This window comes from Schistocerca gregaria, chromosome 7, assembly GCF_023897955.1.
Source record: "Schistocerca gregaria isolate iqSchGreg1 chromosome 7, iqSchGreg1.2, whole genome shotgun sequence".
Taxonomy (NCBI): Eukaryota; Metazoa; Arthropoda; class Insecta; order Orthoptera; family Acrididae; genus Schistocerca; species Schistocerca gregaria.
In genome coordinates this window covers 187832246-187859373 of record NC_064926.1, presented here as the reverse complement: position 1 = coordinate 187859373, position 27128 = coordinate 187832246, and positions in this window count along the sequence as shown.

The following is a 27128-nucleotide window of genomic DNA, read 5'->3' as shown; positions in this document are numbered from 1 at the left end:
ATTTGTACAAAAGTTTAAATTACCCCTTTAAATAGCCTCTTCGTACCAGAAGTATGCAGTGCTTTGATAAAAGGACTGAAGGATATCATTAAGGGAAGGTTAAAAGAAGAGTGCAGTTTTGTTTATATTTTATTTTTGTTGATCAACACAGAGAACACACTTATGTATAAAACGCAGGATACGGCAGCCGATGCGTAGTGACCAATTTTCGTGCAAAGCAATTGGCGAGATCATTAATTTGTTCGGAAGGGTAGGCCGACATTGTTTGGCCGCTTTCGGCCGGCCGGCTACGCACTGAGATGACAGAAACGAGTCGCACGTCGTGCAGTATTTCTCAAACGATTTTACAGAAATTATAAAGGGGAAAAAATTCATTTTTGTGTTAGGTCTACTTGTAGCTTTACACGTCACCTTCATCATACCATGCCCCTAATTTCAGTAATAGTCATATTTACTGTGATACTTGGATTTACATAAGGCATACCTCGAAATTCGAAAAACTTTGCAATGAAAAATAGGGGTCGCCATGATTTTGCGTTTGGTGCATTTTATTGCGTATGACATTTGGTTAATATTTTGAATTTCTCTTTACGCCTGGCTGAAGACCTTTACCTGTCACCAGAAACTGATCTGATGTAGCAAATTCATTTGCGATAGTAAATGCCAGCGATAATACCAGAATGAAAGATCCACAGCTTCTCGTATATCATAAATGGTTCTTGATATCGAAATGAGATTTTATCAAATGATAGCGAGCAAAGAGCAGAGAATTTAACCATATGGGTATTCCACTAACTACAGACTTTTTCGTTGAAAGAATGTAGTGGTTAAGGAGCACCGATAGCTGGTTAAACAATAAATGCTGTGGATATTGGAACAGCATTAGTGAAGACATTATATGGATGGGCTTTTTCATTAGCTACTGACCTTTCTCCCTCAACAAATTAAAAAACCACTGTTTCAGAATTTTCTCTCAGCTGCACCACCGGCCTTTTGTGGCCGAGCGGTTCTAGGCGCTTCAGTCTGGGACCGCGTGACCACTACGGTCGCATGTTTGAATCCTGCCTCGGGCATGGATGTGTGTGATGTCCTTAGGCTTAAGTAGTTCTAAGTTTTAGAGGCCTCATGACCTCAGATGTTAAGTCCCATAGGGCTCAGAGCCATTTGAACCATTTCTCAGTTGCACCTGCACAACATGTTAGTGGAGTGACGTTGTGTAAACTCTACTGTGTTTTGGCAAAATAAGCAAATTTTAACACGGCAACAAGAGGAATGAAGGTCTTTGCTCAAAATTCGGCACTAATGACGCTTCTTTGAAAGTTATAAATACGGGGTGGCGCACAAATGTGTTACCACTTTGTTTTTGAATATCATCTTTATTGTCATTACAATCTGAAAGGAATATATACTACAATGAAGAGCCGTCCATGGAGATCAGTTCTAACTCAGCACATGCTCAATATCTCCATCATTTAGTTTCCTAACTTCCTTCAAACGAACACTGAAGTTACTGATTACACTACGGCACATGTCTTTTGTAATTTCACTGCAAGCTTGAAGAATAAGTCCTCTGAGCTCCATTAAATCACGTGGACGTTTCGGAAAAAAATTTTCCTTTAGGTATCCCCAAAAATTGGGGGGCCAATTTTGTCCGTCATTGAAGCAACCTGCAATCCTGAGTGAAATGATCCGCATGTCGAAATGCTTGTGTAAAAACACCAACACAGTGTGTTTGCAGTACGTGGCCTTGCTCCATCTTGCATGAACCACTGCATGTTGAATGGCAAGGCAGGAGCAAGGAGCTGTGGAATGAAGCTATTGCGAAGCATGCTCAAATAACACTCGCTGTTCACAGTTTCTTCAAAGGAAATGGGTCCATGTCCGTGACTGGAAATTGCTGCCCACGCTGTAACCATCGGAGCCTAATGTTTCAGTTGCTCAAAAGCGTACATTTTTTTTGTTAACCACACCGTCTAAATGAAAATGCGCCTCATCTGAAAATCAAACGTTGTTGAGAGTTTCTTAACTATCCTCCGCCCACTGAGCAAAGAGTAGTCTCTGCTGTTTGTGTTCTTCAGTGAGCTTCTGTGCACAGGTCATCTTGTATGGGTACATATGGAGGTCACTTTTAAGAATGCGTTGAACGGAGCGTCTGGATATTCCCAGTTGCACTGTGCTGCTCACTAGTCTCCTAGCGGCAGTATCGTGAATTACACGGCATTTAGTAACTCATTTGATTTTCCAAGCTCTGCTGGTACTGCTGTAGAGATCCCAGCGGGATATCTAATGTGCGTCGTAAATTGTGAAAGAAACAATTGGTAACACATTTCGTGCGCCATAATGTAGTTAACAAGCCGGGAAAAAATAATTAGGTGCTTTTGTTACATTTTCAGCAGAATTGTTTCTAGGTACTAACCAAAGCAGAGGTGACAGCAGATCTTTTTGAGTGGTCATCATGCAAGTGTGTCCGTGGAGGGGCTCCACTTAATACGCATTTACATAAAATGTGAGCGTGTGCTTCAGTTTAGAACGGCTTCCCCTCTACAGGGTGTTACAAAAAGGTACGTCCAAACTTTCAGGAAACATTCCTCACACACAAAGAAAGAAAATATGTTATGTGGACATGTGTCCGGAAACTCTTACTTTCAATGTTATAGCTTATTTCATTACTTCTCTTCAAATCACATTAATCATGGAATGGAAACACACAGCAACAGAACGTACCAGCGTGACTTCACTTTGTTACAGGAAATGTTCAAAATGTCCTCCGTTAGCGAGGATACATACATCCACTTTCCGTCGCATGGAATCCCTGATGCGCTGATGCAGCCCTGGAAAATGGCGTATTGTATCACAGCCGTCCACAATACGATCACGAGGAGTCTCTACATTTGGTACCGGGGTTGCGTAGACAAGAGCTTTCAAATGCCCCCATAGATGAAAGTCAAGAGGGTTGAGGTCAGGAGAGCGTGGAGGCCATGGAATTGGTCCGCCTCTACCAATCCATCAGTCACCGAATCTGTTGTCGAGAAGCGTACTAACACTTCGACTGAAATGTGCGGGAGCTCCATCCTACATGAACCACATGTTGTGTCGTACTTGTAAAGGCACATGTTCTAGCAGCACAGGTAGAGTATCCCGTATGAAATCATGTTAGCGTGCTCCATTGAGCGTAGGTGGAAGAACATGGGGCCCAATCAAGACATCACCAACAATGCCTCCCCAAACGTTCACAGAAAATCTGTGTTGATGACGTGATTGCACAATTGCATGCGGAGTCTCGTCAGCCCAACTAGTTGATTGTGAAAATTTACAATTTGATCACGTTGGAATGAAGCCCCATTCGTAAAGAGAACATTTGCACTGAAATGAGGATTGACACATTGTTGGATGAACCATTCGCAGAAGTGTACCCGTGGAGGCCAATCAGCAGCTGATAGTGCCTCCACACGCTGTACACGGTACGGAAACAACTGGTTCTCGCGTAGCACTCTCCATACAGTGACGTGGTCAACGTTACCTTGTACAGCAGCAACTTCTCGGACGCTGACATTAGGGCTATCGTCAACTGCAAAAAAGAATTGCCTCGTCCATTGCAGGTGTCCTCGTCGTTCTAGGTCTTCCCCAGTCGCGAGTCATAGGCTGGAATGTTTCGTGCTCCCTAAGACGCCGACCAACTGCTTCGAACGTCTTCCTTTCGGGACACCTTCTTCCTGGAAATCTGTCTCGATACAGCCCTACCGCGCCACGGCTATTGCCCCGTGCTAATCCATACATCAAATGGACATCTGCCAACTCCGCATTTGTAAACATTGCACCGACTGCAAAACCACGTCCGTGATAGACATTAACCTGTTGATGCTACGCACTGATGTGCTTGATGCTAGTACTGTAGAGCAATGAGTCGCATTTCAACACAAGCACCGAAGTCAACATTACCTCCCTTCAATTGAGCCAACTGGCGGTGAGTCGAGGAAGTACAGTACAACAAAATGAGCTCTAACATGGAATTTAAGCGTTTCCGGACACATGTCCACATAACATCTTTTCTTTATTTGTGTGTGAGGAATGTTGCTTGAAAGTTTGGCCATACCTTTTTGTAACACCCCGTAGTGCTCGGAATTTCCCCTGCAGTGCCTTGCCGCAATTGCCACTATTACCGCTCTCCCTGTGCGTGCCCTGGCGATGGCGCATCTATAGGCCACGTTATTCTGCGCGCTTGCTACGTAGCGATTTACTGTAGTTGAAAGAGTTGTGCGATACACAAACTATGCAAGTCAGGAGCGCTGCGCAACACTTTTTGTTTTGAGCAGTGTAGTTGTAAAAGTTTGCGACGCTGACGCGTCCACCCCGGCAGCCCGGCGGACGGACTGCGCTGTGCTGGTTTGGCGCTGCGCACGCCAGCGACCGCGGCCGGCCGGCGAACGCTGCGGTCGCAGAACGTGCCTGGGGCACCGCGACGGCGTCCGTGCCGCGCATGCGCCCTGCAGACCTGTTGAGCGCCGCCCGGCTCGCAATTAACGCCGGCCGCACCACACGTCCCGGGGACCGGGGCGGCCGCGGCGAAGTTGCCCGCGCGCTCGCGTCCCCATCTCGTGCTGCGCCTTCTTCCACGCCTACCATAACTGCTGGGCGCAGGTAGATGGCTTTGATAAAGAAGAAACAAGAGATCAGAGGTCCCTCACTCTACAATGTACACTACTGGCCATTAAAATTGCTACACCAAGAAGAAATGCAGATGATAGACGGGTATTCAATGGACAAATATATTATACTAGAACTGACACGTGATTATATTTTCACGCAATTTGGGTGCATAGATCCTGAGAAATCAGTACCCAGAACAACCACCTCTGGCCGTAATAACGGCCTCGATAAGTCTCGCCATTGAGTCAAACAGAGCTTGGGTGGCGTGTACAGGTACAGTTGCCCATGGAGCTTCAACACGATACCACAGTTCATCAAGAGTAGTGACTGGCGTATTGCGACCAGCCAGCTGCCAGACGTTTTCAATTGGTGAGAAATCTGGAGAATATGCTGGCCACGGCAGCAGTTGAAGATTTTCTGTATCCAGAAAGGCCCGTACAGGACCTGCAACAGGCGGTCGTGCGTTATCCTGCTGAAATGTAGGATTTCGCAAGAATCGAATGAAGGGTAGAGCCACGGGTCTTAACACAGCTGAAATGTAACGTCCACTGTTCAAAGTGCCGTCAGTGCAAACAAGTGGTGACCGAGACGTGTAACCAATGGCACCCCATACCATAGCGCTGGGTGATACGCAACTATGGCGATGACGAATACACGCTTCCAATCTGCGTTCACCACGATGTCGCCAAACACGGATGCGACCGTCATGATGCTGTAAACAGAACCTGGATTCATCCGCAAAAATGACGTTTTGCCATTCGTGCACCCAGGTTCGTGGTTGAGTACACTATCGCAGGCGCTCCTGTCTGTGATGCAGTGTCAAGGGTAATCGCAGCCATGGTCTCCGATCTGATAGTCCATGCTGCTGCAAACGTCGTCGAACTGTTCGTGCAGATGGTTGTTGTCTTGCAAACGTCCCCATCTGTTGATTCAGGGATCGAGACGTGGCTGCACGATCCGTTACAGCCATGCGGATAAGATGTCTGTGATCTCGACTCCTAGTGATACGTGGCCGTTGGGATCCAGCAAGGCGTTCGGTATTACCCTCCTGAACCCACCGATTCCATATTCTGCTAACAGTCATTGGATCTCGACCAACGCGAGCAGTAATGTCGCGATACCATAAACCGCAATCGCGATATGCTACCATCCGACTTTATCAAAGTCAGAAACGCATTTCTCCTCCTTACACGAGTCATCACAACAACGTTTCACCAGGCAACGCCGGTCAACTGTTGTTTGTGTATGAGAAATCGGTTGGAAACTTTCCTGATGTTAGCACGTTGTAGGTGTCGCCAACTGCGTCAACCTTGTGTGAATGATCTGAAAAGCTAATCATTTGCATAACACAGCATATTCTTCCTGTCGGTTAAATTTCGTGTCTGTAGTACGTCATCCTCGTAGCAATTTTAATGGCCAGTAGTGTATTTCTGCAGCCACGCACAGAGACGATGAGAAAGGAATGGGATTTCATCTTAGTCAGTACAGTCTACGACGGTTTTATTATTATTTGAGTGCAGCCTTCCAATAACAAATGTTACCACTGTCTCCCGGAACTGGTGTTGCACTAAAATTGCAGTTCGCTTGCGACACGAGTTTCGACCTTAAGGCCTCGAAAGATGGTAAAGTTCTGTAATTATGTAACGTATATGCAACCAATATCTGACGTCCCTGCAACAAATATGCCTACGTTCATCTTTGACGATGAACTCGATAGGCAACCTGAAATATCAGTAAACGGAATCTATGCTGCGTAACACTGTGTGCGAGTTGTATGAGATTCAATTCAACTGTGTAAGTTCTCAATAGATCGTTACATGAAAAACTTAAAACTAACATCTGGATAAGCTATCTGATTGCATATTTGAATATGAGAAACTAAAGGAACAAATAAACCTGTAACAATGAATACCTAAGCTATCTGACTGCGTTTTTTGAATAAAAATTTACAAGTGAGACAGAATCTGACTCTTGCAACGGAATTTACTGGATTAGTGTACATGACATGTTATGACTCTGGTTTCGACACTAACGCGTCGAAAAGATGGCAAAGTGTCTCTCTTTTGTCCCTAAGGTTTGCGCTCACCTCTTTAGATCACTGACTTTTTCCGTGTGGTTTACAGCAGTTCGCAGCAGCATGCAGCACCAGCGGCAAAAGTTTGTTGTTTCCATGGATGAATTTAATGAAAAGGAGTTTGCTTGTGTCTTGTTAATTATTACATAACTTGTGAGAAGGGATTTTATAAATTAGGTCTATTTAAAACTTCAGAATCATCATAACCCACAACCAATAACGACAATGACAATAGCAATGACATATGTATCAATAATGGCTGAGTGCCAGATTAACAAATTATTTCAATTTCAAAGTTTCATTAACATTTAATAACCACAGCCTTTATATATTAATTAGATGTGGAGAACAATTATTAGTAGTTGGAGGATAAGGCGGCTTCTTTAACTGACAAGCAGAATTTGGAATTGTTGCAGACTCGGACCAACAACCACGAGCCTAACCCTGCAATTGTTTCTGCACTATGCTTGCGGATTTTACCTTGAATTCCATCTTCAAGCGTAGTTAAGCCATCTGAATCTCTCCTGGCTACACAGATGAAATCAGGCCTATAGTGTGGTAAGAGTTGCCATTACCGACGTGAGAGCAGCGTGACGCGTTTTCTGTCTCCGAGCACTCGACCAACAGTACCACTTCCACTCGCGCAGACATACCTCGTCTCACAACAATGTTTAGAATTGCGCTCCCATGTGTCGCCCTCATATTGTTACTGTCGATATCTGAGAGCTCACACAACGCAAAGAATAGCGTTAAGTTGACTATATTGTTTTCAATGTAATGGTGAGTTCTGTATTGATCTGGTGTCTTCATTCTACGCCAGGGCGTTCCATACTCTTCCTTTTCGCGACCCCCTTCCGTGTTCTACACAACGCTGGTGACTACTTTGAAGTACAGTAACAGGTGCAAACATGTAACTTTTTTGTATAGGTTATGAATAAACAGTTGCCACTATTTAAGTTCCAACCATCGTATTTGCAGCCACGTGACGTGGTAGAGGCAGACAGATCCGTGCTAACTGTGCCCCCAGGAGCAATGGTTCTGTCATCTGTCTGCAGGACGGCTACCTGCAGTTACACTGGTTGGCATCTGGAGTTGTTCTCCAAAAAGTGTCATGTTATTTTTGTAGATCTGCTGATACTATCTGTTTTGCTTGCATTGCCGCGACCCCTGCACTCTCAGGCAAAGGCGTGATTTAGAAAACAAAAAAATGGTTCAAGTGGCTCTGAGCACTACGGGACTTAACATCTGAGGTCATCAGGCCCCTAGAACTTAGAACTACTTAAACCTAACTAACCTAAGAACATCACATACATCCATGCTCGAGGCAGAATTCGAACCTGCGATCGTAGCGGTCGCGCGGATCCAGACTGAAGAGCCTAGAACAGCTCGGTCACACCGGCCGGCTGTAGAAAACAGAGATCTTGTGAAACGCAGCTAGCTCTATACTAGCATCAAGTGTTGAGTGCTACTCACAACGGATTTCAGATTGATTCCGTATTTCTGGATTTCCGGAAGGCTTTTCGCACTGTACCACACAAGGGGCTAGTAGTGAAATCACGTGCATATGGAATATCGTCTCAGTTATGTGACTCGATTCGTGGATTCCTGTCAGAGAGGTCACAGTTCGTAGTAATTTACGGAAGGTCATCGAGGAAAACAGAAGCGATTTCTGGCGTTCCCCAAGGTAGTGTTATAGGCCCTATGCTGTTCCTTATCTATATATGATTTGTGAGACCATCTGAGCTCCCGTTGTAGATTGTTTACAGATGACGCTGTCGCTTATCGACTAGTAAAGTCATGAGAAGAACAGAAAAATTGCAAAACGATTTAGGGTAGATATGTGTATGGTGCGAAAATTGGCAATTGACCCTGAATAACGAATAATGTGAGGTCATCCATATAAGTGCTAAGCAGAATCCGTTGATCTTCGGTTGCACAATAAATCTGTCGAATCTAAAGACCGTAAATTCAACTAAGTACCTAGGAATTACAATTACCAACAACTTAAATTGGATGGAACACATAGAAAACGCTGTGGGGAAGGCCAACCAAAGACTGTATTTTATTGGCCGGACGCTTAGAAAATGTGAGAGATCTACTAAGGAGACTGCATACTCTATGCCTGTCCGTCCTCTTTCAGAATACTGCTGCACGGTGTGGGATGCTTACCAGATAGGATTGACGGAGTACATAAAAAAAGTTCAGAGAAGGGCGTCACGTTTTGTATTATCGCGAAATAGGGGAGAGAGTGTCACTGAAAGGATACAGGACTTGGGGTGGACATAATTAAAAGAACGGAGTTTTTCGTGGCGGCGGAATCTTCTCACGAAATTCCAATCACCAAAATTCTCCGAATGTGTAAATATTTTTTGACGCCGGCCTACATAGGGAGAAATGATCACCATGATAAAATAAGGGAAATCAGAGCTCGTACGGAAAGATATACGTGTTCATTCTTTCCGTGAGCGAAACTAGATTGGAATAATAGAGAATTGTGAAGGTGGTTCGATGACCCCTCTGCCAGACATTTAAATGTGACTTTGAGAATATCCATGTTGATGTACACGTACATGTAGTCAAGTCATGGATGTATTATCGACTATTGATTTTTAGTTTTTTAAATTAATAGTCACTGTTTCGTTAATTGCCTTACACTTATGGTTACAGTAATTGTTTTGTTATGCTAGAAGATTACGTGTTATAGAGGTGATTTTATTCTTAAACTTGCATTTGCAGTGTTATATGTTTTACCTTGCCAGGCTAGCAGCTTCACATTACTGGTATTTTCACTTTTTAAGTGAATTTTAAATATGAATTTAGTTCCACGTATAGTATGTCAGTACAAAATGGTTCAAATGGCTCTGAGCACTATGGGACTTAACCGCTGAGGTCATCAGTCTCCTAGAACTTAGAACTACTTAAACCTAACTAGCCTGAGGACATCACACACATTCATGCCCGAAGCAGGATACGAACCTGCGACCGTAGTGGTCGCGCAGTTCCAGACTGTAGCGCCTAGAACCGCTCGGCCACTCCGACCGGCATGTCAGTACATGTTTTATTATCAGGCGCTCGTTGTGCCATGAGAAGTAATTTTAATTAATGACTACTCATACCGCATTTTAACCATTACATTTACAGTACTGGTTAATCATGTACCCTGTCTATAGTGCCTTCTGCTGGCCTCAGTTTCTTGTATAAATACAGGATGCTTTTTGTTCATCAGCACTTACAATGTACCTACATGTTTAGTTCGACGTTCATACTACCGGGTGATCAAAAAGTCAGTATATATTTGAAAACTTAATAAAAAACGGAATAATGTAGAGAGAGAGGTAAAAATTGGCACAAATGCTTGGAATGACACGGGGTTTTATTAGAACAAAAAAAAAACAAAGTTCACAAAATGTCCGACAGATGGCTCTGGACAGAAAAACGTCAGTAATTGCTACCGTGACGGGTGAGAGGTGTGCGGATATGTTACAGAATCGCATCATCCCCAGCCTGGCTGATAAACACCTGCTAGAACGTATGATGATTATTCAGAATGGCGCTCCACCCCATATTGCTACACGCGTGAAAGATCTCTTGCGCGCGTCGTTTTGAGATGATCGTGTGCTCAGCCGCCACTTTCGTCATGCTTGGCCTCTCAGGTCCCCAGACCTAAGTACGTGCGATTATTGATTTTGAGGTTACCTGAAGTCGCAAGTGTATCGTGATCGACCGACATCTCTAGGGATAATAAATGACTTCGGACGCCAATGCCTCACCATAACTCCGGGCATGCTTTAGGGCATGTTTTACGGTGCTGTTCACAACATTATTCATCGACTACAGCTACTGATGAGGAATGATGGTGGACATATTGAGCATTTCCTGTAAAGAACATCATCTTGGCTTTGTCTCACTTTGTTATGCTAATTATTGCTATTCTGATCAAATGAAGCGCCATCTGTCGTTGATTTTTCAACTTTTGTATTTTTTTGGTTCTAACAAAACCCCATGTCATTGCAAGCATGTGCGTCAATTTGTACCGCAGTATCTACATTATTCTGTGATTTATTCAGTTTTCAAATTTTTACTGACTTTTTGATCACCCGGTACATCAGAATATTTTCTGGTATGTATGGCTGGTATACACGGCTGTTAATCATGTACTCTGTATCTTTCTTATTCCGCACCAGGTCTTTTACAGATTTAGGGTCAGCAAAGTTACAACCTGTTTTGTTTGTAACGATCTGAAGATGGCAGTCGCCAAAAAGGGTAATAGTGAAGTGTAAAAGTTTGTGTGATCAAGACGGATCTGTAAAGTAATGTTCCAAAATATGATCATGGACTCATTTTCAGATTTTATGTCTTTATTTGATAAACTCCTTTGTTGCACACATCAATCAGTATTTGCTAATATGCTACGCGATCAAAAGTATCCAGACACCCCCAAAAACATGGTTTTCACATTAAGTGCATTGAGTTGCCACCTACTGCCAGGTTCTCCACATCAACGACCTCAGTAATCTTTAGAGATCGTGAGAGAGCAGAATAGGGGGCTCCGCGGAACTCAATGGACTTCGAACGTGGTCAGGTGATTGGCTGTCACTTCTGTCATACGTCCGTACGCGAAGTTTGCACACTCATAAACATCCTTAGGTCCACTGTTTCCGATGTGATGGTGAAGTGTAAACGTGAAGGGAAACGAACAGCTCAAAAGCGTACAGGCCGACCTCGTCTGTTGACTGAAAGAGACCGCCGATAGTTGAAGACGGCCGTAATGTGTAACAGGCGGACATCTATCCAGATCATCACACAGCTGCATCAGGATCCACTGCAAATACTATGGCAGTTAGGCGGGAGGTGAGAAAACGTGGATTTCATGGTCGAGTTGCTGCTCATAAGCCGCACATCACGTCGGTAAATGCTAAACGATGCCTAGCTTGGTGTAAGCAGCGTAAACATTGGACAATTGAACAGTGTAAAAACGTTGTGTGGAGTGACGAATCACGGTACACAATGTGGCGATCCAATGTCAGAGTATGGCGAATGCCAGTTGAACATCATCTGCCAGCGTGTGTAGTGCCAACAGTAAAATTTGGAGGCGGTGGTGTTATGATCGTGTTTTTCGTGGAGGGGGCTTGCACCGTTGTTGTTTTGAGTGGCACAGCCCTACATTGATGTTTTAGTTACCTTCTTGCTTCCCACTGTTGAAAAGTAATTCAGGGATCGCGATTGCATCTTTCAACACTGTCGAGCACCTATTCATAATGCAAGGTCTATGGCGGAGTGGTTACACTACAATAAAATCCCTGTAATGGACTGGCCTGCACAGTCCTGAACTGAATTCTATAAAAAACCTTTGGGATGTTTAGGAACGCCGTCTTCGTGACAGGCCTCACCGACCGACATCGGTACCTGTCCTCAATGCAGCACTCCGTAAAGAATGGGCTGACATTCCACCTGATTGAACGTATGCCTGCGAGAGTGGAAGCTGTCAACAAGGCTAAGGGCAGCACTCCGTAAAGAATGGGCTGCCACTCCACCTGATTGAAACGTATGCCTGCGAGAGTGGAAGCTGTCATCAAGGCTAAGGGTGGGCCAACACCAAATGGAATTCCAGCATTACCGATGGAGGGCACCACAGTCATTTTCAGCCAGGTATACGTACACTTTTGATCACACAGTGTATGTCAATTGCCCGATACGGTATGTAGGATGCTTTGATGGAGGGAAAAGTAATCATGGCTGCAAGAACGAGAAATGTTGCTAGTCGCAGGAAGAATCATCTTCACCATGTGTCAAAACTGCTCCTTAGGGGAAGTTGACGAACATCTTCCAGAGCGCATAGAGCAAGGCGGGAAATGTGTACGCGAGCATTCTACTGTTAAGTGAGCACACATCCCTGCCGTTGTTAGAATGATCACAGGATGGGCTAGAGGAAGTTCTAGGCATATTTTTCAATGTTGCATGTTCCAACAACCAACCAACGGAGCTGTGCGATATTTGAATTCTTTTGCGCTGTGCATCGGAAGTTGGACCTGTATGTCTACGCTTGTCACAAAAGGTAGCAGCCACAACTCCTTGTCGACGCCGCACTTGCAGACAACCATGAATTACTCTTCACCTACTTTGCCTACACTTCCAGTTTTAAGGTGTTTACGTTATATTACAGTACTCATATTTTCCTCAGTCTTTCATTACCTCACTTCCATTTCGGTTTGCAGTTCATTCTTGTTAGTTGTAAACTTTCAGAAGTTATTCTTCCTTTTCTTTGTGTACCTCTTTCCCCGATCTTTCATGGTACATTTTTTTTTATTTTTGCATCTGATTATTTGTAAATGGTAACCCTTCAGGAGCACATCCTTCTAGATGGGCTTTTCGATTTACCTTGTAAATAGTCTTACCCATAACCTTACCATGCGTATTTTTTCTGTACAATTCATTATTGTTACTGACAACCTTTCAAACTCCTTTCCTTTTATGTGGTCCCTTCCATTACATTTTACATGACTTTTCCTCAGCCTTCTGAGGTCTCGTTTCCTTTTGTTTTCTTTTTAATTATTGCTATTGGTAGTCCTCTCCTGGATAAATGCTTTGTAGATGGTCAGTCCACATTCTCTTGTTTTGCCTTACTTTTCTTTTACGCTTCATGTGTTTGTTTCATTACTATAACAATTTGCTGTTCCTATCTCTTCTTTTAGAGTTCTTGAAAATTCTTAGAAATATTATCACTTTATCTCTGGATAAGTATTTCTTGTTTTTTATTTGCCACTGTTGACTTACTTCCCCAGAGTAGTGTAGTAAGAGAAGCATACTCATAAATCTTGATAGCGTTCCGTTTAGAGTTTCACTTTCCAGATGGCTTCTGATAGTTTTTAAAATATACTAAAAATTTATTCACCCTGTTTAGTACGTCTTTATTATAACTATAAATTATATAACATCTAAGATATTTGAAATGTTTTACATGTTCCATTAATTGATTGACGACGACAGTTTTGGTCGCACTTGTATGTTTACCTATAACAGCTGTTAGTTTAGTTTTCTGCGGTGAAATGATAGGGTAGTATTCGTAAAACATTATATTAAATACATGGACCGCTATCTGCAGCACCTTTTCTCCCCTAGAAATCAACATAAGATAGTCAGCATGAATAATTGCTATTAATACCGACAAATCTTTCAGTTATTATGTGTACAGCGAATCCTCTGTTCTTAACTGTAACGATAACGAAAATTTTCTCTGACGGACATTAAAACTGCAGTACCAGAAGACATAGAAAACAACAAAATATACTTATAGTGTTCTAACCTTATCCATCTTAAGAACCAGTGGTGGTTGTGAAGATAATCTTTATAATTAATTTAGCATACGACCACTAATTTTAGGAATGTAATCATCACCAACGCGTTTCGGGAGTCAGGCTATTATCAACTGGCTGCCAGTTTTAACCCTACGTAAATATGCACTTAAGAAGTACACGAAGTCAAAAACTAAAAACAAATGAAGATTTTCGGAGATGAGGTCATTGTCTTACCTTAAAAAAGTAAACAAAAGAGGTTCTCTGCTCCACTTAGCCAAGTTACTGCCCACCCACAAAGTTTTAATGTCGTATAGCGGGGAAGAGCATCAGCTGCCGCTCCGTAAACCGGTTTGTTCAATAAACATGTGTACAGCCCCAACAGACTGCACTGAGTCATCAGCCGTTCCATAGCGTTCCAAAGATGTTACAAAGGATTTGAAGATGCAACATACCACTGCTTATGTACGCAAAACCACTCGCATTTGCCGTAATAATGGTAGTCTTAAAACAGATAAAAAAAACATTGAAGAACGCAGTACCACCCTCATCCATTTGTACATTTAGTACATTTTCAAACCTACCTCAGTGAATTGCTATTTCAAGGCCCACAGGTAGCTCAAGTTTCTTTCCTATCTCATCTACGTGCATCACGTATAGATCTATGCCTTTCAGGGGATGACGATTGCCATATACATATCTGGAAACTATCAACCTAACTGTCAGTCTAGGAGCGTCTTCATCCACCATATATCTTGCCAAACATTTTCTCCTCGTCTTTCCTATATATTTCGGGTCACACGCTGCATACTGTGTTTTATAAACTCCCACCTGTTCGAATTTACTTATCCTGTTTCCTGCTTCATGCCAACGGCCTTATCGCAGTCGTAACACCGGTTCCCATAAGATAACCGAAGTTAAGCGCTGTCGGACTGCACTTGGATGGGTGACCATCCGGCCTGCCGAGCGCTGTTGGCAAGTGGGGTGCACTCAGCCCTTGTGAGACAAAGTGAGGAGCTATTTGACTGAGAAGTAGCGCTTCCGGTCTCGGAAACTGAAGGGCCTTCATGGCCTGTCCAGGCGGAGTTTAGTTACTTTCAGTTCTATGTTTCATTCTTTAAACTATATCTAACTACACTTTTTCCTATGAATGTCATCTAGACACTGAATGGCCTAAAATTTGCAAACAATCTTAGGCTATACAGTGTTCGTATGGTGGGCGCTATGTCACAACTCGGACGATAGACGCAATAGAGGAGGAATACGACGGAAAATGAGAGGACGACAACAGCAAAACTCACTATAGAACTGAATGTCGCATTCGCGAACCCTGTCAGCACCAAATAATACGAAAGGAGCTCCATAAGCAGTGAATTACAGGACCCGAGTTGGAATTCTAAAACCACGCGTCAGTGTTACAAATGCCCGTAACAGCGAAACGCCAAAGCTGTAAAACTTGGACCATGAAGCAGTGAAAGAAACTCATTTGGACTGACGAGTCTTGTTTCACAGTATTTCCAAGATCTGTTCAAGTTTACGTTTCAAGAGTGAAACACGTCGGGGTAGCCACATCGTGGTATTTTATGGACCCCATGAGTATTCTGTAAGCTGCCTAGCATTATGTGACCATTTCTGGCCTATCAGGTCCATGCCCTGATACAATCTTCCCCAATTGTGATGCTATGTTCCAAGACGACAGCGCCGCTGTACACACAGCTCACATCGTCCACGACTGGTTTTGAGAGCACGAGGATGAATTGTCGCATCTGTGCTGAGCACCACAGTCATCATATCTCAATATTATTGAGCCTTTGTGGTATACTTTGGAGAGAAGAGTGCATGATCGATATCCAGCTGCATCAGCGTTTCCTGAACTGTCCTCAGTTTCGCAGGAAGAATGGTATAAGATTCCCCTGAAAACCGTACAGGAGCGGTATTTAACCATCTCGAGACTACTGGAAGGTGTTTCGAAAGCCAATGGGTTTCCTAGAACATATTATGCACGGTAATGTGTTGTGTTTTCGCTTTTTCTATATTTTTCCGTTCCTGGTAGCTCGGTTTGACAGAACAGGAGACTAGGTAAGTCTGCATGTTACCAACCATCTGCCGATGAGCCAGCGCTTGGATCCTTGAGGAATCATTGTAAAGGCAGTCAGTTGGCCACCATTGGGTATAGTGGAGCAGAGATTTTAACGAAGTGGCCATGTTCAAACTTTACAACGCCCGCTTCTCATTAGCCGCTGTCTTGTAGATTTTAATTAAATAATTAATGACACGTTATAAAGCTGAATCTTTGGGTACAATTAGTCCTGCGCCTGGAGAAGTTATTGATAGGCCCCACTGCTCCATCTAGAGACCATAAAATTTTAATACATCTAAACTTATTAGAACATCAAAAATTAAATTATATATGTACCTTCCTTTAACTACGGGGCCATCCAGAAATTAAAGAACGTTTCACCATACCAAGACAGTCTTTAATAATAATACAGAAACTGAAGGTACGCGTTTAGGCATATACATTATCTACTTTTCCACATAGTCGCCTCTGATATCACTTGTCGTACCTTTGCACCAGTTTGTGTTTACCTTCCTCACACCATGTGGCCACCTGGAAATCGACCAAGTCACGGCAGCATTCTTCAGGTCTTCGTCATTTGCGAAACGTTTACCAGTAAGGTGCCCCTTCAGTCTTGGAAACAGGAAGAAGTCCGACGGAGCCAGGTCCGAGCTGTAGGGAGTATGCTTGAAAATGTTCCACTGAAATTTCTCATGTAGCAAGCCTTTCCTGAAGTGCAGTATGCGGACCGCATCGTCCAGCAACACATGTGAAAGCCTGTCGCCTCAGCGGTTGTGGACTACCAGGCGAATACGTACAAGCAATGAATACCTAGAATAAAATCACGTGTAGGGCGCCTTCACTGTCGCAAAATACAGAAGCCGTCAGTTTTTGAGTTGCTGCAGTTTGTTTGAACTTGAGGGGCGTCTGTAGTTCGCCAGCACCATTGAAGTGACAATGTAAGTATTGTCGACCACACCCCCAACAGGTGACATGCGGAGTGTATGTGTAGTAGATGTTACTGGTAATTACTTGTTGAAAGGAAGTTTTCGGGCGTTTTCCTTTTTTTCTAGACCTTGACCCAGTGCTGGAAATAAACAGCGAAATGCGAAGTGTGTTATGAAATATAAAAGCGAAAAGTGGTGTGCGGGCCCAGAATATTCTGTGGCAGCCTGAGAAGTTGGGGCGCTTATGCCAGCTGCAGCAGATACTCATTTAATCCTCGTCTCGCGGGAGTTGTTAGCGCAGAGACCCTAATTAATTCTACAAAGTAATGCCGGAGTGGAGAAGATATACCGCGATCCGCCGCTTACATGTACTTTCACTCGCCAACGCGTCTGCACCAGCACCAAAACCTCAACGGCACTAAGGAAAAGGAATGAGGCATCACACTGTGACCTTTTCAAAAGGCTGATAAAATTAATACTCCCCTTAAATCTATTGGATGCTTCGATGCTTTGTGAACTTTCTGTGTGGTTTTGATAAAAGAAGCGGCTGTTTCTGTTGTCTATTTCGTGTAGCTTGATGAAAATGAAAAAAAATTAACTCCATAACGAATTCCTCCTACCGGAATGTAGTTTTATTAACGTGTTATACGGCTTACCATTACCTATAATCGTAATCACAGACTCATATATATGTGATTGTTTTGGAAAACAATTTCAGTACCTTTTATTGACCTTCCAACCTGCAATGGTATTCAACATTCCTACAGCTGTGCAAAGAGACAATGGTATATGATTAGTTGTTAAACTTGGAGAGAAAGCCCGCACTGCTTCTAACCAGTCATTATGTAGACACTTTTTAATGAGACTCTACGTGGGAAAGTGGGTGAAGTATGTGCCGAAAGGTGTATATTAAATGTCTGTATTACTATTAAAGAATGTCTTGGCATGGTGAAATGTTCTTTAATTTCTGGATGGCCCTCGTAGTTAAAGGAAGGTACTCGTGCGTATTTAAAATTTTGATGGATGCCGGTTACGCGATCCATCATGCTCTCGGCCAGGGATTCCCAAACTGTGTTCCACGGAACAGTGGTGTTCTGTGGGAAGTGAATGAGTGCTTCGCAAAAAAGTTAGTAACATGGCGTTTATTGACATTATTTCTTAATTGTTTAAAATTTTATTATGATTTACACTGAAGTAACTAATACACAAAACAATTTTTTCGTTTCAAAAATACCGTCAACTTCGTTAACCTTCAAAATAAACAATGTGTCCCATCAAAGTACCAGGATTCTCAAAGCGATCCGTCAGAGGAGAAGTTTGGGATCCCCTAATCTAAACAAACGACTAAGCTGGCAGACATATGTGTGCAGTTTCTGTGAGAAAATATGGACCTTTTACCACACTAAACTCTGCATCCACGAGAAGCTAATCATTGTTGTTGTGGTCTTCAGTCCTGAGACTGGTTTGATGCAGCTCTCCATGCTACTCTATCCTGTGCAAGCTTCTTCATCTCCCAGTACCTACTGCAACCTACATCCTTCTGAATCTGCTTAGTGTACTCATCTCTCGGTCTCCCTCTACGATTTTTACCCTCCACACTGCCCTCCAATGCTAAATTTGTGATCCCTTGATGCCTCAAAACATGTCCTACCAACCGATCCCTTCTTCTAGTCAAGTTGTGCCACAAACTTCTCCTCTCCCCAATCCTATTCAATACCTCCTCATTAGTTACGTGATCTATCCACCTTATCTTCAGTATTCTTCTGTAGCACCACATTTCGAAAGCTTCTATTCTCTTCTTGTCCAAACTAGTTATCGTCCATGTTTCACTTCCATACATGGCTACACTCCAAACAAATATTTTCAGAAATGACTTCCTGACAATTAAATCTATATTCGATGTTAACAAATTTCTCTTCTTCAGAAACGCTTTCCTTGCCATTGCCAGTCTACATTTTATATCCTCTCTACTTCGACCATCATCAGTTATTTTACTTCCTAAATAGCAAAACTCCTTTACTACTTTAAGTGTCTCATTTCCTAATCTAATTCCCTCAGCATCACCCGATTTAATTGGACTACATTCCATTATCCTCGTTTTGCTTTTGTTGATGTTCATCTTATATCCTCCTTTCAAGACACTGTCCATTCCGTTCAACTCCTCTTCCAAGTCCTTTGCCGTCTCTGACAGAATTACAATGTCATCGGTGAACCTCAAAGTTTTTACTTCGTCTCCATGAATTTTAATACCTACTCCGAATTTTTCTTTTGTTTCCTTTACTGCTTGCTCAATATACAGATTGAATAACATCGGGGAGAGGCTACAACCCTGTCTCACTCCTTTCCCAACCACTGCTTCCCTTTCATGCCCCTCGACTCTTATGACTGCCCTCTGGTTTCTGTACAAATTGTAAAGAATTACGTTCTTATTTAAGTGTGTTCATTTATCCAACTGTATCTAACAGTTTATAAATGAAAGATAGAGTAACAGCTGCATGCTAACATAAACATATAGTCATCGTCATGGCTCAGTTGACAGAAAACCCTCGTCACAAGGACATCGTAGTAACTACCTGGTTCTACAGCGCTACTAAAATCTACAAGAAGAAGAAGAATGGAACATTCTTTCCTGCTAATACGTGATCGATGAATGTCAGTCCACCAGATTACAGCAAGAGCAATGTTATTTTGTCACAGCAAACACACCCTGATGGTATTCACTTAGAGTATATGCATGTGTTTTCAAAAACATTGTTTCAGCCCCAATACCAGGTGTTACAAGAGATAGTATCTGAAACTGATGCTGTGACGTGCATGACATTTAATGAAAGTGATGATATCTCACAGCCGGAAAGAGTAAACTCGAACGCTGTGTTTATATATGACAATGTTGTTGTGGAAAACCAGGATCTGTTTTAGGAGTCATGTGGGTGTAGACATCTTTTATTTGAGTCAAACACACCCCAGAATACTGAAGCAGTTTGTAAGTGATGATATAAACCTTATTATACCTTTCAGACAAGACAGCATGGACTGAAAACACATTTATCAAGCACTTGCATGAACTGTTATGACACCAATGAATTTATAACCATATACAGAAATTGCTGGAATCATTTTCAGTAATGAAAACTGAATGATGGATGACGTAGTTTCTTTTAAAAATATAGTGTACTAAAATGTAGCTACGTCAGTCTGTTGCACACAGTGGACCCTCATCTATATATAAAGGAAGGTAATCACATGATTATTATTATAGTATTAACAAAATTGTGTGCATGTCCTGCATTTTTTTCCACAGAGATGATACAAAGGCCAAACATTGGTTTGTAAAAATCGAACATATCAATGCAAGTATTAAACGTCATATTGCTGAATGTAAACGATGGACGATAGTATTCAAAGCCTGAAAACCAAGTCTACAAGAATTACATGTTGAGTGACATTATTGAAAAATACAATACGAAAACTGAAATAACTGAAACTCTTAGCGAAAATGTTAAATATCACAATACGGAAATTAAACAGAAGAACAAATCTTTTAAAACATATTATAGGTTGGTTACATTGTTCAAGAAGAGAACAATACTAGAAGAGCTTCAGAACACGTGAATACATTAACAGCAAACTTTCATGCAATCGAAAAGACGCACACAGCTAGTGTGGGACTACATACGCTGTAAACTACCTGCAAGTCAGTACTGTATGGAATGGCGTGTCAACAAAAGGCAAAGTTGTCGACAGGCAGAGGGTTTTTCAGCATAAACTACGATTGCTAAAATTAAGAATTTGGAATGAAATCATTCTTTTTGAGAAATTTTCAAGCCTGTAACTGAAAATGACTCTCACACAAACTAGAGACGATGGATAGAGACAGTAGAGGAGAAGGAGAAGAAGAAGAGGAAGAGGAAGAAGAAGAAGAATATACTATAACCAATTTCTGTAATCATAATGATGATACTGAGGCAGAATATGTGGCATCAACAGAGAATAACCATATATGGTGGGTTCGCCCTAATTCGGCACGAATATACATTCTTATTGATATTCCCATTATTCCTGCTCATGTTCCAGATAAGAAGTATAAAGTTCCAATGTCCTTATGGTTTGTTGAGAATAATCACTTTTGAAGTAAGATGACCTATAAGTTCAACTAAGCATCAAAGAGGAGCTTGTGATTATAAAATTTGAAAGAAATTTTGGTTCGGTGGATCTAATATTTAAAAAAAATTCAAACCTTGGTAACCATTTTAGAAGAGAGATATAAATGTATCTTGAAATATTTCACATGACTAAATTGCATAGGCAAAGAATGCCCAGGTGACTGAATATAAGCCCAAACAGAAGGAAATATAAAAAGTTATTAAATCCGCATTAGCTGGCAGATGTAGCACCAGCAAAGATATTTACATACAGCATAAGGAAGTAAATGATCGATCGCGGCAGTATATATATATATATATATATATATATATATATATATATATATATATATATATATATATATTATGACGATCTCAGGAAAATAACAGGACAGTTAAGACTGTTCACAGCATCACCTACCACTGGGAATATGGCTCACATTCAAATGCCCATATTCTGCATCCTTTATGGTATTGCCTTTACGTTTACTCGAAAATGTTGTTACGTTAGGCAGTGTACATTCATCGAGTTTCTGAATTGGATCTAGATATTCATACAGGAAGTCCCCTTTCTTCATCACTACCTGAAACTTAGCATCATGTACAACTCGAATGCAATGCATGTCCTCTTGTCACACAGTTTCATCAAGTATCTGAAGTGGTCCATGTGGAAATCACAGCGAGATAAAGAAGCAACACATAACGTTACTAGTGATTCATTTTAAAAATGAAATTTATTTTTCAGTGCTCTTAAGCTGGACAGTAACTCGATCAAAGCTCAAGCCAAAACCACCCAAGTGCTCATAAAGAAAATGAGCATCAACACCCACTCAAATAGTAGAAGAAAACAGGTATGTGTCGTGAAAGATGGTACTTCACGTTGCATGAGCTGTGTGCTGCACTGCCGAACTTGCCAGTTACATGATAACGATCTCTCCACAGAGCTTCCGCTTTTTATCTAATGGTGGCTCACGATTACAGCAATTAACTACCATGTTGTATAATGATATATTTTCATGTTATCTGGTCATAGGAATGTTGGTGTGATAAATCACACTAACTTGCAAGTTAATCAGGCTCAGAGAACAACCAGATTACAGGATTTTTCCCAAATATGATTCAAAATGATTAAGTCTCAAGTCGTATGAACTTAAAACAAGATACACTTTCACATATGGTTTGTATCATTGTGCTAAGGCGATATGTTTGGCAGTGGAGTCACTCTCATAACGAGCCACAGATATGAGAAGGCACTCAAAGTCAGCATATACAACAAAAAAGACACAGTCCTGTTGGTGGAGGTTCTTAAAATTTGGGAACTTATTTGCCTCAATAGGCATATCCACAATTAATGGATCATGTGTTGAGCAGTCCAGCAGATTCTGTGTTCATTGCTCACTCACAGTAAATGTGTTGAGACATCTGTGAAAATAACATAGTTTATGATCTTTTTCATTCAAATTGGGGAAATTAGGTAGGGCATGTTCTTGATCCCGCAGTAGTGTTGCTTTTACCCCTGAGAAACTAACAACAAATATGCATGTTGTGGGTGCCAACAAGTGACATTGGAAAAGTGCAGGGGTCCAGCTCCTTTATTCTTTATTCTTTATGTATACCCCTAGGCTGTAAATGTAAACAGATATTTCTGTATTCTGCCTCTGAGACTTCGGTACATCCTGGAGTTTCATGGAGAAATCAATAACAGCACAGTTATACAGCCACGAATATTATCTGTTTGGTATCGATCAGCAGCGACCATTCAGAACATAAATCATCACTATTCTGGACATTAATAACAATTTTCTAGCTATATCCTCTGGAAGAGGGATATAGGAGTATACCCCATTTAATGCATCAAAAACATTTACGTGAATGTCCAAGTGAAGTATTTTACTTACAGTTTTTCAGACCACTCTGTCGTGCGTTTCAGAGAATTGAGGCTGTATGACACTCAAGGTGAAATCCTCAGACCTCTGGGAAACTGGGGTGCCAACAATACCACGCCATTTTTCCCCATATAAGCACAATAATTTTATTTAAAAAAGCGGATAAAGTGCCACTAGAAGCCTTCCTAAAAGACAATTTCCATTCCTTCCGAACTGACTATGCGAATGTAGACGAGATGTGGCTCAAATTCAAAGATATAGTAGCAACAGCAATTGAGATATTCATACCTCATAAATTGGTAAGAGATGGAACGGATCCCCCGTGGTACACAAAAAAGGTCCGAACGCTGTTGCAGAGGCAACGGAAAAAGCATGCGAAGTTCAGAAGAACGCGAAATCCTGAAGATGGGCTAAAATTTACAGACGCGCGAAATTTGGCACGTACTTCGATGCGAGATGCCTTTAATAGGTTCCACAACGAAACATTGTCTCGAAATTTGGTAGAAAATCCGAAGAAATTCTGGTCGTATGTAAAGTACACAAGCGGCAAGACGCAGTCAATACCTTCGCTGCGCAGTGCCGATGGTACTGTTATCGACGACTGTGCCGCTAAAGCGGAGTTATTGAACGCAGTTTTCCGAAATTCCTTCACCAGGGAAGACGAATGGAATATTCCAGAATTTGAAACACGAACATCTGCTAGCATGAGTTTCTTAAAAGTAGGTACCTTAGGGGTTGCGAAGCAACTCAAATCGCTTGATACGGGCAAGTCTTCAGGTCCAGATTGTATACCGATTAGGTTCCTTTCAGATTACGCTGATACTATAGCTCCCTACTTAGCACTCATATACAACCGCTCGCTCACCGATAGATCTGTACCTACAGATTGGAAAATTGCGCAGGTCGCACCAGTGTTCAAGAAGGGTAGTAGGAGTAATCCATTTAACTACAGACCTATATCATTGACGTCGGTTTGCAGTAGGGTTTTGGAGCATATACTGTATTCAAACATTATGAATCACCTCGAAGGGAACGATCTATTGACACGTAATCAGCATGGCTTCAGAAAACATCGCTCTTGTGCAACGCAGCTAGCTCTTTATTCGCACGAAGTAATGGCCGCTATCGGCAGGGGATCTCAAGTTGATTCCGTATTTCTAGATTTCCGGAAAGCTTTTGACACCGTTCCTCACAAGCGACTTCTAATCAAGCTGCGGAGCTATGGGGTATCGTCTCAGTTGTGCGACTGGATTCGTGATTTCCTGTCAGGAAGGTCGCAGTTCGTAGTAATAGACGGCAAATCATCGAGTAAAACTGAAGTGATATCAGGTGTTCCCCAGGGAAGCGTCCTGGGACCTCTACTGTTCCTGATCTATATAAATGACCTGGGTGACAATCTGAGCAGTTCTCTTAGGTTGTTCGCAGATGATGCTGTAATTTACCGTCTAGTAAGGTCATCCGAAGACCAGTATCAGCTGCAAAGCGATTTAGAAAAGATTGCTGTATGGTGTGTCAGGTGGCAGTTGACGCTAAATAACGAAAAGTGTGAGATGATCCACATGAGTTCCAAAAGAAATCCGTTGGAATTCGATTACTCGATAAATAGTACAATTCTCAAGGCTGTCAATTCAACTAAGTACTTGGGTGTTAAAATTACGAACAACTTCAGTTGGAAGGACCACATAGATAATATTGTCGGGAAGGCGAGCCAGAGATTGCGTTTCATTGGCAGGACACTTAGAAGATGCAACAAGTCCACTAAAGAGACAGCTTACACTACACTCGTTCGTCCTCTGTTAGAATATTGCTGGCGGTGTGGGATCCTTACCAGGTGGGATTGACGGAGGACATCGAGAGGGTGCAAAGAAGGGCAGCTCGTTTTGTATTATCGCGTTATAGGGGAGAGAGTGTGGCAGATGTGATACACGAGTTGGGATGGAAGTCATTACAGCATAGACGTTTTTCGTCGCGGCGAGACCTTTTTACGAAATTTCAGTCACCAACTTTCTCTTCCGAATGCGAAAATATTTTGTTGAGCCCAACCTACATAGGTAGGAATGATCATCAAAATAAAATAAGAGAAATCAGAGCTCGAACAGAAAGGTTTAGGTGTTCGTTTTTCCCGCTCGCTGTTCGGGAGTGGAATAGTAGAGAGATAGTATGATTGTGGTTCGATGAATCCTCTGCCAAGCACTTAAATGTGAATTGCAGAGTAGTCATGTAGATGTAGATGTAGATGTAGATGGTTTGGTTTTGGAGATCGCCATCATATTTTGGGGGATGCGTGAGTTCACAGGATAACGCTGTAATGCACTTAATGGTGGGATACGGCATATCAATTACAATTTAAGGAAGTTCCTTTTCCAAAGTACTGTAAGTAGACATGTATTTAGGAAATGGATTGGATCTTGGTACACAGTTATTAATATAAATATACAAGACACGTTACTTAAATGCACATCTAATCACTGAGTAGGGCAAAGCAGTGTTGGAGTGTACCTGATGCTCATCGACACAATAGGACGCACCAGAAAAGTGCTGTTGGCTGGTAGATCACTATAACTAGCACTCATCGACAGTCCATGAGTAGGGAGGTGATCATCGGCCTAGGTGGTTGTACTGGAGTTGGGGTGGTCGTGCTGGTGTTGGCTGAGGTAGCTGTGACAGTCCAGGCCGGGATGATCGTCAGTGTCTTGGCTTGGCTGTTGATGTTAAATATCTATCCTTATAGCAATCCTGTGTAAGAAATGAAATAGAAGCATATTGTGCGTTTGAAGAATCCAAAGCAAAACACAAGCATGATAGATAAGAACAATATCGAAGTCTACATAATATATGGTGCCTACATAGGCTTTAGTCTGCTCCTGTCCGATTCATACAGATTTCATATTATCATCAGAGTCCAACTGAGGCACGTTTCTCAATCAGAATATCATGTCAGCTCCATCACCCTGTGGTTGGGGAATGTCGTTATTCAAAATTCTTACAAACAAGAAAAACATTTGATCAGCATTGAATGCAATTACTATTATTATTATTATTATTATTATTATTGCAGTTGTTATTATTTTAGAAAGACTTTTATGAATTACCACTTACATATTCATCCATCCACAAGAAACGAAATAGATGCGTAATTGTGTGTTTGAAGAATCCAAGGCAAAACACAAGCGTGATAGATAAGAACAATATCTAAGTCTACATAATTTATGGTGCCTACAAAGGCTTTAGTCTGCACCTGTCCAATCCATATACATATGCCTGTATTAACAACTGTGTACCGAGATCCAATCCATTTCCTAAATGCATGTCTACTTACTTTGGAAAAGGAACTTCCTTAAATTGGCAAATTATGGCTGTGAATGGCGTTATAAAATGTGCTGCCATAATGGTCATCTAGATATTGGGTTCTAGTTAGGTAATGCCATTAGTTGTAACATCTACCCATTCTGACATGGCTGTGTGATTAACCAACTTTCCTAGAAATAATAATAACATCTGATAAACGTTGCTTGCAAGCTTAAATTATTACTATTGTAGATTGAGTTACCACTTAAGTATTCATTTGTTCACAATCGAAGTCCAGCCCTGGGAACCTATAGCTGAGAAAGGTCATAGAATATTCCACTAAATACTGATCTACATGAGAGCTGGGTGCCTCATATGAGGACCAGACTATCCCTTATACGAGGGCTGGAACTTTTAATAGTGGCAACTATTTGTTTACAGCTCGTACAAAATTGATACGTGTTTCGAAGTTTTACTGACCTTCAAAGTAGTCACCAGAATTGTGTATAACCCGTTGCCAGCGATGAGGAAGTCGCAGAATACTCTTAGCAGTGCCATTTGTGTTGACACTTCGGGCGGCGCGCTCTATTGCCAGACGAATTTGCTGCAGTTCTGGAGCGAATGCCGTGAAGTGTTTCCTTCATTTTAGAAATCGACTTGAACTCACGAGGGCTTAAGTCATGGGAGTGCATTAGGTGGTATAGCACTTAGCAGCCCCATCAGTCAAACAAATCAGTAAAAGCTTGCACTGTACGTGCTTGAGCATTGTCCTGCATAATGATGGTCAGGAACT